This window comes from Bombus vosnesenskii, unplaced genomic scaffold (assembly GCF_011952255.1).
Source record: "Bombus vosnesenskii isolate JDL3184/JDL3185 unplaced genomic scaffold, Bvos_JDL3184-5_v1.1 scf7180000013319, whole genome shotgun sequence".
Classification (NCBI taxonomy): domain Eukaryota; kingdom Metazoa; phylum Arthropoda; class Insecta; order Hymenoptera; family Apidae; genus Bombus; species Bombus vosnesenskii.
Genome location: NW_022882964.1, coordinates 2,313,447 through 2,323,837, shown reverse-complemented (window position 1 = coordinate 2,323,837; position 10,391 = coordinate 2,313,447). Strand labels below are relative to the sequence as shown.

General features: G+C 37.0%; 1 protein-coding gene across 1 annotated transcript in view; it reads left to right on the top strand.

The window, feature by feature from the left end:
• Nucleotides 1–7,187: 7,187 nt before the first annotated feature.
• LOC117235778 (ras-GEF domain-containing family member 1B-like) overlaps nt 7,188–10,391 on the top strand; it is a 237,582-nt gene continuing 234,378 nt past the window's right edge. The window contains exon 1 of the mRNA XM_033498112.1: nt 7,188–7,703. The gene's annotated coding sequence lies outside the window, so the exon portion shown is untranslated. The remainder of the gene's footprint in view (nt 7,704–10,391) is intronic.

The following is a 10,391-nucleotide window of genomic DNA, read 5'->3' as shown; positions in this document are numbered from 1 at the left end:
AATTGTGATGTTTGGGATATGTGAGAAATATGAAAATAGGACAAATTTAAACATAGAATATCGAACTAGATTTTTGGTGAATATTTTTAGAAAGGACAAATGTTTTATTTTAAATTATAAACCTATTTAAGTTCTTCCATTTCTAATTTCGTATTTCAAGACAAATTAGTTTCTATTTAAAATTGTGTTGAGGTGAATTAAAAGCTGGTGGAATAGTTGGATACGCCAGAAGTACATTTATTGTACGAGCTGTCACAGGCCACAAGCAGAATAAATCTCTGTATGTCTAGATGGGTGACAAGTGGAATAAGTCTACCTGTGCGCGGGCATCCAAAAAGTAGAATGTGTTAACACATGATCAGACGACTGGAAAATATGTAAAATGATTTTCATGAATAATTCATATTGGATTGTACCTTCTAATGATATAAAACATCTTCATTATACCGTTTGTATACTACGTGTGTATATGTTTAACAATTGCTTAATATACTATTTTTAATTAAATTACATTTATATTTAAAACTATATTACAAAATTCGAAGAGCTAGAATAAGCAATGAGTAATAGGCATAAATACGTATTAAATAAAACATTGCATTTATATTTTATATCGTATTGAAAATCTATTAAACAACAATATATCGAAATTTTGTGCCATTAAAAAGTTCACAATTCGATACGTGTTGTTCCTAAAAGAGATTTCACATATGCCAGTCGTCTGATCATCTATTGACACGTTCTACTTCCTGAACCTCAAAATTTCACGGCAAAATTATATCGTTAAGTCTTTAATTAACCGTATCATGATGATATTCACACGCAAAGGGTTAAGACGCCACAAACTTTTACGACCAACAGCAGATGACTTTTATCTCGAACTCGATCAGAAAATGCAGCGACTAATGTTACTATACGTGTGTACGGTAATTCATCGGTGCATTATCACTTCGTTACACACGTAACAATTTCAGGCCAACAGTGGTTCAAGTTGCGGGCATGGACCCGTGGACGAATCCCTTCCGTCGATTAGCATTCTACATCGTATTGCGAACGCACACAGAGCAGTTTGAGCAGAGTAGGCAAGGCGAGTTGCGTCGTAACGTCCGGCATAGTTTACTTCGAGTTTGCGTCGAGGCCCTCGAGCCTTGTACACATATGGTTACAGAGGTAATAACGTAACGGGCAACGGTTCCGAACTCGTGGCGTCGTATAGAAGGCGTAAGTGGATCTGAGAACCAGGAAATATCTGATTCCCTGGCGCCGGGCAAACTGTTTCCTGTAAAACGATGGGAAAAGTGCACGACAAACGAAGGAATCTACCTCTTCGGCATTACGCGATTCTTCTTTGTTTCGTATTTGAATTTTCTGTCGAACACGGTGCTCTTCGCGGAAGTACATCGTGGAATATTTTCTGTAACTTTGAATTTCGAGTACGACGTGCGGGTAATTAGGAAATTTGAACCTTCATGGCGATACATGTTTAGGTAAAGTAAGTTGCTTCTAAGAGTATGACGATATTCTGTGGTTAATTTTGAAGGATAATGGAAAGAATGAAAAGTGGAATTTAGTGACAGAAAAATACTTTGATTAAACATTTGTTTTTGATACGCGGACAATTTTTCACAAGCTCGAGAAGAATTTAAAAAATCTACTCGTATATTATAACATGTATAGAATTCACAACAGTTTATAAAACGTGTAACAGCTGATATAATATTAATGATATGCCTTTATTATTGTTGCATCATGGATCAATATTGGGAACTTATAATTCGGAGATTAAGTTTTCAATGAACCATAACGTGATAGTCAAAAACAAAATGATCTGAGCCAGTATACATATAGAAAAGAAGCTTGAGGAACTATAAATATAATTTCAAATACTTCTAATAATTAATATTTACACCACAGTGATAAATGCGAAGCACATCTAGTAGTTGAATTTATTGAAAAATTCTAACAAATCTTACTTTACTTTATATTTAACGACTATTAAGCGCGTACGATAGAACTGAAATAATAGGCTCGTAAATAATATAACTATAAAATAAAAGTTGCAAAAATATTAAATTTATAATATATATCAATAGGTGTCGCAATACTATCGCACACTCAGTGCAAAAATAAACAGATATGAAGATACTTTTAAACAATAATCTGCCTAACGTAACATCGTATGCATATTCTCGAAATAATCATCGAACGAAGATTACATCAGTACGGAAAGGGAAGCGTAGAACGTTTCTCGATCCCCACTCGACTCCATCAAGCCCAAGTTATAATTACGACAGAGAATCCTAGTGCAGTGGAACGAACGGCCGTCTTAATGAACCGGTATGACGTGATTACGCGTTTAACGCCGGCGAAGTTCCACGCGCAATTATTAAGACGTATCGTTAGACGAGCGGCTTCGCAAAGAATTATACACGATTTTCTTGACAACCCTGTAAACGTAATAAATCAGACATCGTCTGAGTCGTGTAGCACTGTACTTGGAGAATGCGGAATGAAAGCGGCCTGAGAAATGTGCATACGCGCTGTCTTTCAAATAGCGAGTTTCCAGCAAGTTTCTAAATTGCTTGCAGCGAGTACGCTTTCGAATAATCCTCGCGTTTCGCGATGCGTATAAGCTGCGAGCTATCGTTACGTTAACTGAACATAAGTTAACTAATACGCTTTATGGATGTGTGCGCGTATACGATCTTTCGACGCACACATTTTCATTCTCCGGAGAGAAGGACGAATATTTTCCTTCGAGCTTTAAATGGCGGCAAAAGCTTCTCAGTTTTATGTAATACGCTCTTTCTTTGTTTCCAGAAACAGGATATACGTATTGTAGTTCGGTATTGTAGAAACGTTGGATCGTAGGACTTCACTCGTGAGATATTAAACGGAATGACGAAAATAATAGAATAATCGTGATAGACATTGCCGTGCCTCGAGTATATTTTAAATATCTTTCCTTCCATATAATTTGCTCATTTAAGGAGCCATGGGATTTTAAAAGCGCATTCCCCGTGGAAATTAGTAAAATTTGTATTAATAGCGTTGACGTTCATTTTTGAGTTTCGTCTCGCTTCTCTAACATCAAAGCAACCAATTTTAGTACACATTTATATTTAGTTTGAACATGACGTGATTAATTCCCAGTGGGACTTTCCAATTCTATGATTAACATGCCACATATTACGATTTCACGCAGCGTTATTAATTATTGAAATAAAACAATAAGCTGAGATATTAAACAAAAATTACACTTATTAGCATCGTCGGCTAGTTTTTGTTTTTAGTGCAATCATAAGCATCATACTTCTCGTAAGATAAAAAATATATAAAATTACAGCGACGCACAAAAATTTAGCACATTTTTTGATACACTTTTCATGACAGTCGTTCGAAATTGGAACGTTGTTTGAAGAAATAGCTGGACGAATAAATCTGTACGTTGTACAAAGAAACTCAAACGTTGTTATCGATGACCCACGCTGCCTGAATAGTATATTAACCTTGCTACGTTATTCGGCTCCTTTTCGCCGGAATTGTAGAAGAAATTTTTCCATTGCTAGAAAATTTCTTATATTCGAATTTTATTATATGTATATACGTCATTTTTCGCTTTAATTTTATGTCAATGACTTTCTTAAAACATTCGAAATAAACAAAACGTTCTAACCCTCGAAAACGACAAATATTCTCGTCATTGTTATAGATTATAGGCCTGTCAATTATCCGAATTAACGTTTAATAAATATAGCGAATATTTTCGTGTACGTATAACGTTGATTACGAAACACTGCCGGACGCGGACTGTTTCACGTTAATTACACCGTCTCCCTTCTCTCCTTATTTTACTGCATCTTTCTTGAAAACGCGGTAAAGAGAAAATTTTGTCTAGTTCGCGGCTATTAAAATATTTCGCGAGCAGCTGTTGAGAGCGTGGCGAAGCAGTCAACGAGAAGGGATGAAACGGGGAAAATTCTCCATGAAACCCGGCTATGAAAACATCTTTCTTAACTAACGCTTCGTTCAAATCTCGACCATCTTGTTGGCAGCAGATACGATTATGCTAAAAGGCGTGCAACACGAAAACAGATGTAACTCACGACGAAGTTGCCTATATGCATGGACGTAGAAACACTGGAATCTAATTACGGTTCCGTGCCTTTTCGCAAATGAAACGCATCATCCGTAGAACGCTAACGTTAATCTCTCCCTCCTCTCTGACGATTCCCGCGGAACTTACGCGTGTTTTCTTGGATCTTTCGAATTAGCGGAATTCTCCGAAAATGTCCATTATATTTATTATTCATCGTCGTTTACTCGTTTTATGACGATATCCTTGTTGTTTCGTTTGCCTTTCTTTCGAGAAAATGTTTCCTGACTTTTACTTCCGAAACTTGTTAATACGTGTTGTTTTAAATATATAGTAATTAAATTGTAGATTACGCCAGATGTATACAATAATTCGTGTTTTTCATTTTTCATACGATAACATTTTTAATATTTAACGTCAGTGGGACTGTAATACTTATCCTGTGTTTAAGATACTATATACTAACTTTTTATTAAATATACATTTGCAATAAATATGTTGTCATCTTTATATACACGTTCAGATTGGTTACAGCGTTAACGAAGTTTCTAAATGCTTTACTATAATGCATACAATATAAATATAGTAGTTCTCTGTAGATCTAAGTATAGACAAATAGTTAAATTTCTTGACATACACGTTAACTGAAACTTAGATGTGGGTGGAAACAAGCGAACCACCATGTTACTATGCGTTTGTTATGTTAATCATTGGCCTGGCAACTACGCGACGAGTACAATGCGACTGTTATGCTAACTCTTGGGCTGAGAATGCTCATAACGTGGTTACAAACGCAGATCCGTATACGATGCAGATGCTGCAATGACACCGACATGAGCAGCTTGCGCGTTAATCAACATTAAAAGGAGAATACATTAATCGAGCAACACTTTGGGCGATTAAGAATCTCCGAGTGATCTTAATTTAAAAAGAAAAATTGTTGGCTTCGTTCGCGATGTTGCTCACATAGAAAGTACGTCTTTCAGTGTACCTGTCGCCATCCATTATAATTAATTACTCAGCAGATTCTTTTTTGCCAAAATATCTCTGTTACGTCTCTACAATTACATACTTTCTTCCGTTAGAAGTGATTTTATTTTATTTTAAATAAAATGGAAAATGTCTTGAGAGATATGTCGTACGATTGTAGTGAAATAGTGGGAGTAATGGTCAGACACCATAGCTGTGACTCACATGATGAAATTTCCATTACATGCCAACAATAATTACGTGCAAATAATGAAAAAGGTTTGTCTAATATAATAAAATATCGTAGAGAGTGTGCGATAAGAACTCTACAAATCTGAGAATTGGAAAACTATTTTTGAATAATTAAATATGTCTTGAACATTGAGATTAGAATGACTAGTATCTATAGTAGAATATGAGTATAACAATCAGACCACCGAATTACATCGCGTATATGGGTTATCTTACTTTAACTTTGAATCATACAACTCCGCTTAATTAAATGTTTATTATTTATCACAAAGCCCACGTTCCCCTCTCGTAACTTATACCAACGTTGAAATTAATTTGTAGCAAATTAACACATTGCATAAATATCCCTTTAATCTGTCTGTTGCATCTGTTTTGTAGAAATTCTGCTCTCACGTTGATCGTTTTGTACATAAACCTGGATTAAAGATAACCGTAAGCGTTTAATATATCGCGAGGTACATCAAGGCAGGAAATAAATAACTCAGTATCATCTGGTCGTATTTTTACGCTCGTAAAGAAAATCTGCTTGAAAAATGTTCCCTCGTATTTACACTCTATTCTTTGTTTAGTGATTTAGTAATCTTCATTTTACACGAGACTATTCGAAGAGGCGTGCGATAGTCTGAAGAAATATTTTGCGGTCGATTAGTCCGAAAAGACGAGCTACCATTTATTATTACTATTACACAAATAAAACATAAGAAAAGAAAGTTAATTTCTCTTTTGAACTTATCAGAGTTACAGTAAGATTTGATTTTTCATGAAATACCGAAGCAACGAATTCTTATTAAATGAGATTTTAGGAACCGTAAAATGAAAGTCGTGAAATTCTTCTCTAACTTTATGAAATCATTTTAGCCGAATGATATATTTATACCGTATAAAATGGAAAGATATTACAGGTATATATTGCAAAACCAATATTGGTATTTTTAAAATTAATATTTCAAAGGATAATGCATCTCACGAAACACGAGGTTCTACACCTTTTTATTGTTTCACTTCGAACATACAGAATTCAGCGTTACATCGTTAAAACTTTAGTCAATTTAAAATTGGTTCGCAAATATTCGAAACACCATCGTTTTCCATGAAAAAATAATTACTGTTCATTACGGTCAGGCGGTTGAGCGCGAATTTATTTTCGCAAAACTTCGATCGTTAAAAATTTCACATATACGCGTAACGCGATTATTCTAAATTTCAGAAAGATATTATTTATTCCACTTGCTGTCACCTATTCAAAATCCATGTCGATTCAATATCATTTCCCAAAATTACGTTTCTTCTCCACACTGCTCGTCTTTTAAACTTCCTTTCCCCCGTTAAATACACGTCACAAACTTACAGTAATATCGCAGCACGACATCTTTCTCGAACAATTTCTCCTAAACACACTCTTTAAACGGGAGATACGTTAACGAGCTCGATGGCAACCGATCCGCCGTAACAAGCGTAAAAACGCTTTGTCGCTGGAGAATTCGTTCGCGGGTCGTCGCGCTTTAATTGAACCCATCGCGAATTCACAACTGCATAAAGTGGAATAACCCGTCTGTTCAAAAAATGATGTCCCCTTGTGCCCCTCTTCTTATCTTTCCTGTCATCTATCTCTTACTCTTTCGTCGTTACACGAGCGTATCGCGTTTTTCGCGAATTTCGTGCATTTCCGGCGGCAAAAGGAAGCCCGCGAGGCTGAACCTAGCGAGTCGCGCGAGACGTCGACACAAGCGAATCGAGAGAAACGCGGAGAAACAGAGAAAGGGAGACACAGGGATGGTTATACGCGCGCAGGAGCGTAACGCAAGCGCGCTGGGCCACATCCCCGTTACCGAGGGTGCCACCCCGCTGATCGAGGCCTGCCAGCCGAGAGACGCTCAGTCCCGTCTCGCTCTCCTCCGGAGGAAACCGGAAATAGTTAGCCGCTCAGCCGTACTGGCGGGAAAGTCGATGTTCTCGCGATCAGTTTCGATCTTTTCCACGCCTTCGTCGTGTTATTTAGGCAAATTCGATTGATCGATTCGTGCGCAACGAGGGAGATGGCGGTTTTGATCGTTACGTGGTGAATTTGTATTCACGTAAGTGAATTTGTTTGCAAGCAGGCCGTACAGTGGTGCGACAGTTTCGTCAGTGAATTGTGGTTGCGCTCAGCAACGATACAGTGGTCACTCTTGTCACAGGTTAGAGGAGGTTTCTACAGTTTTCGCTTGAAAACAAGTGTTGCATAGTGGTTCGCGATTGTTACCGGCGAGTTTCCTTTAGTCTGTGGTGATAATAGGAAGATCGTGAGGCCGCGTGATAAAGCGCAGAAAGGAGCTACGAAGAAGCTTGGTCACGGCCGAGATTCGCGAATTAATTACGCGCTGGCACGAATTCGCCGAGTGTCGTGGTAAGTGGTGGAATATTCTTGTCGAACCATGGCAGGAATACACTTTCCGAGTTCTTCTTTTCGGTGAATTTTTCCTGAATTATACGAATACAGGCTGATTCGCGACGTTGAACGAACCGAGGATAAACGAAGGGCTTATAGAAAAGATAAAAATATAAAAATTATGCTCATTAGCAGACGCATACGAGTTATGAAATTACAACGTTGTATCCATCGATGATTTTTTGGTAGATCCTCGGTGAATCGTTTGAGAGTGGGCTGAGTTGCGATTTTAAACGGATGAACGAATCGAGTATATCTCAGAGGGAAGATAATGGGATAGAAAATGCAAAATTGCGAAGTTGTATTCATCGATGGTTTTTCTGTGCATCTCTGATGAATTCTTTGAAAACGTACCGATTCGGATGAATGAATTGAGAACAAGTTTAGAGAAAAGATTAAAATATACAAATTACGAAGTTTCGTAAAGTGAAATTACAAAGTTATACCTATTAATAGTTTCTTCTTGTTTTCTCAACGCTGTTTGGTAATTTCAAATGAATGGACGAATCGAGAACTACTAAAAATCTTATGAAACAGATTAAAGCATGCAAATTAATCAATAGATCGAATTAACGAATTTTATGGGATGAAATTGTATCTATCAACGTCTCTGCTTTAACAAAGAATTTTAGTCGTAATTTTATACGGAGAAATGTATCGCATATCTTCGCGAGACTCTCTTTTGTTTCTATAGTATCGAATTTTCACTGATAGCCAGGACAGCGACTGATCTGACGAACACGAAATCATCGTTTTTCCAGCCACGAATTCTCGGCAAAGTGTTGCAATTACGCCGGGTTAAATTAGTAAGTTGCGGTATTCGAACTACGCAGCGGAGTTAATTAACTGAGTGGCAGGCTCAGCGAGAAAAATCATTCTGGTTGGCTGAGTGGCGCGCGGAGAGAAAATTCCTGGGACGAAAATTCGAACGTTTCGTTTTGCCGAATGGAACGCGTTTCGTTTCTCCGGTCCACGTGAAAATTTCTCGAGGAACGCTGAATGCCTCCACGATATGAGTTTTATTTTGCTCACGAAGAAATTTCACGCGTTTCACGCCATTGTAACGTTCGTTCTCTTGGCGTTCGTTTTATCTGGCTCGGGTATAATCTAATATGAAAATTTCATCATGAGAAGCTTTTTCGACAATTCTTCCTGGCCAGCACAATGAGAAAAAGGCACGAAAGTTCGTTCCGTCCTTTCGTTTAAAGGGAAGAAAAAAGAAATCTATCGACTTCCAGTTCGAGATATCTTTCGCTTTGGATCGGGACTCTTCCTTTTTCTTGCGGGGACACCGTCGTTTCCGTCCTCGGCTCCAGAACTCGATAAACTTTGCCCGATTCAGTTTCGCAACGCGTCTCACTGTGCTTCTTATCGTCTGCTGTTTCTTCCACCCATCTGTTTTCTTCGCCTGTGAAAATTCCGTTTTTCCTTGATTTCCCATTGTTGGGATCTGTGTCCGCTGGCTTGGAAAATGTTCAGCAGAACTAACCCAATATTATATCAAGCCACTGATTATCAAGTTTAATATAGATAATTTCAATCGATTTAATATAACCCAATATATATAATACGATATTGAATTACGAAAATTCGTGTTATACTTGATTATAGTGGAACATATATTTCTAGAGAATAGTAAATGCGAAGAACATGTTTCGGTTGGAAGTTGATGAGAAAATGGATGGAAATAATAGTCGGATCGGTTCGAGAATTATTACGGCACAAGAATTCTCATTAAGTAGAAAATTTTATTTTATTGAAAGTATAAAGCGATGGGGGATCATTTTGGCCATGGTTAATTAACCTTGGCGAGATTGTGTTGTACAGTGTGCACAGTGGACATAGTGCAATGCTGTGCGTTGTCATCTGTTTTAGACCGATACGAGTGAATCTGAATGTTACACGAATAACGTGTTTGCTAGACAAAGAGAAAATAATAGAAGATTAAATATTCGTTTCCATCAGAAATGAAATCAAACGTTCGTGTCTACTATGAAACTTTAGCGAAATGCTCGATATTATAAACTTTACTGATTGGATGACAACGATTAATATTTTTACAGGTAACCAAAGTACTATAGGATTATCCAAAAGGTATATAAATAAGTTTGAAGCTTTAAATTTTAAACTTTCGCATAAATTTCCAAATATCTTTCTAAAGTATTCGAAAAATGAAAACCTATACAATTTACCAAGAGGTAAAAATATCTTCGTATTTCATCTTATTATCAAATGAAATTAAATCTTAAAGTTATTTATCGCGTATCTTTCAAATGATCTTCGCTTACTATAAAAAAAGAAATAAAGACGAGAAGCTCATCGTGAAGTCAATTTCGATCCAGCAGAAATATTCGCCAGTTTGAATTTCCAAAGCAATTTTTCACAAACGTACGGCGCATCGTCGACGTATCATGTGTTTAGTAAATTTTAAGTAAGTCGAGATAGGAATTGATCGTTGCAATAATCGCAAGAAAATACGAGGTAATAAAGGTAAAATAACAAAATGTGGACGATAGGAGGAAAATAATAAGGAGGGAATGGTGTATAATTCCAGACCAGCGAGGCTGCTCCAGATATTAGTTTTAATGTCGCGTCTCTTCATTCGTTAAAAGTACCGTTCTTCGTTAGAGATTCACGAGCTCTTTA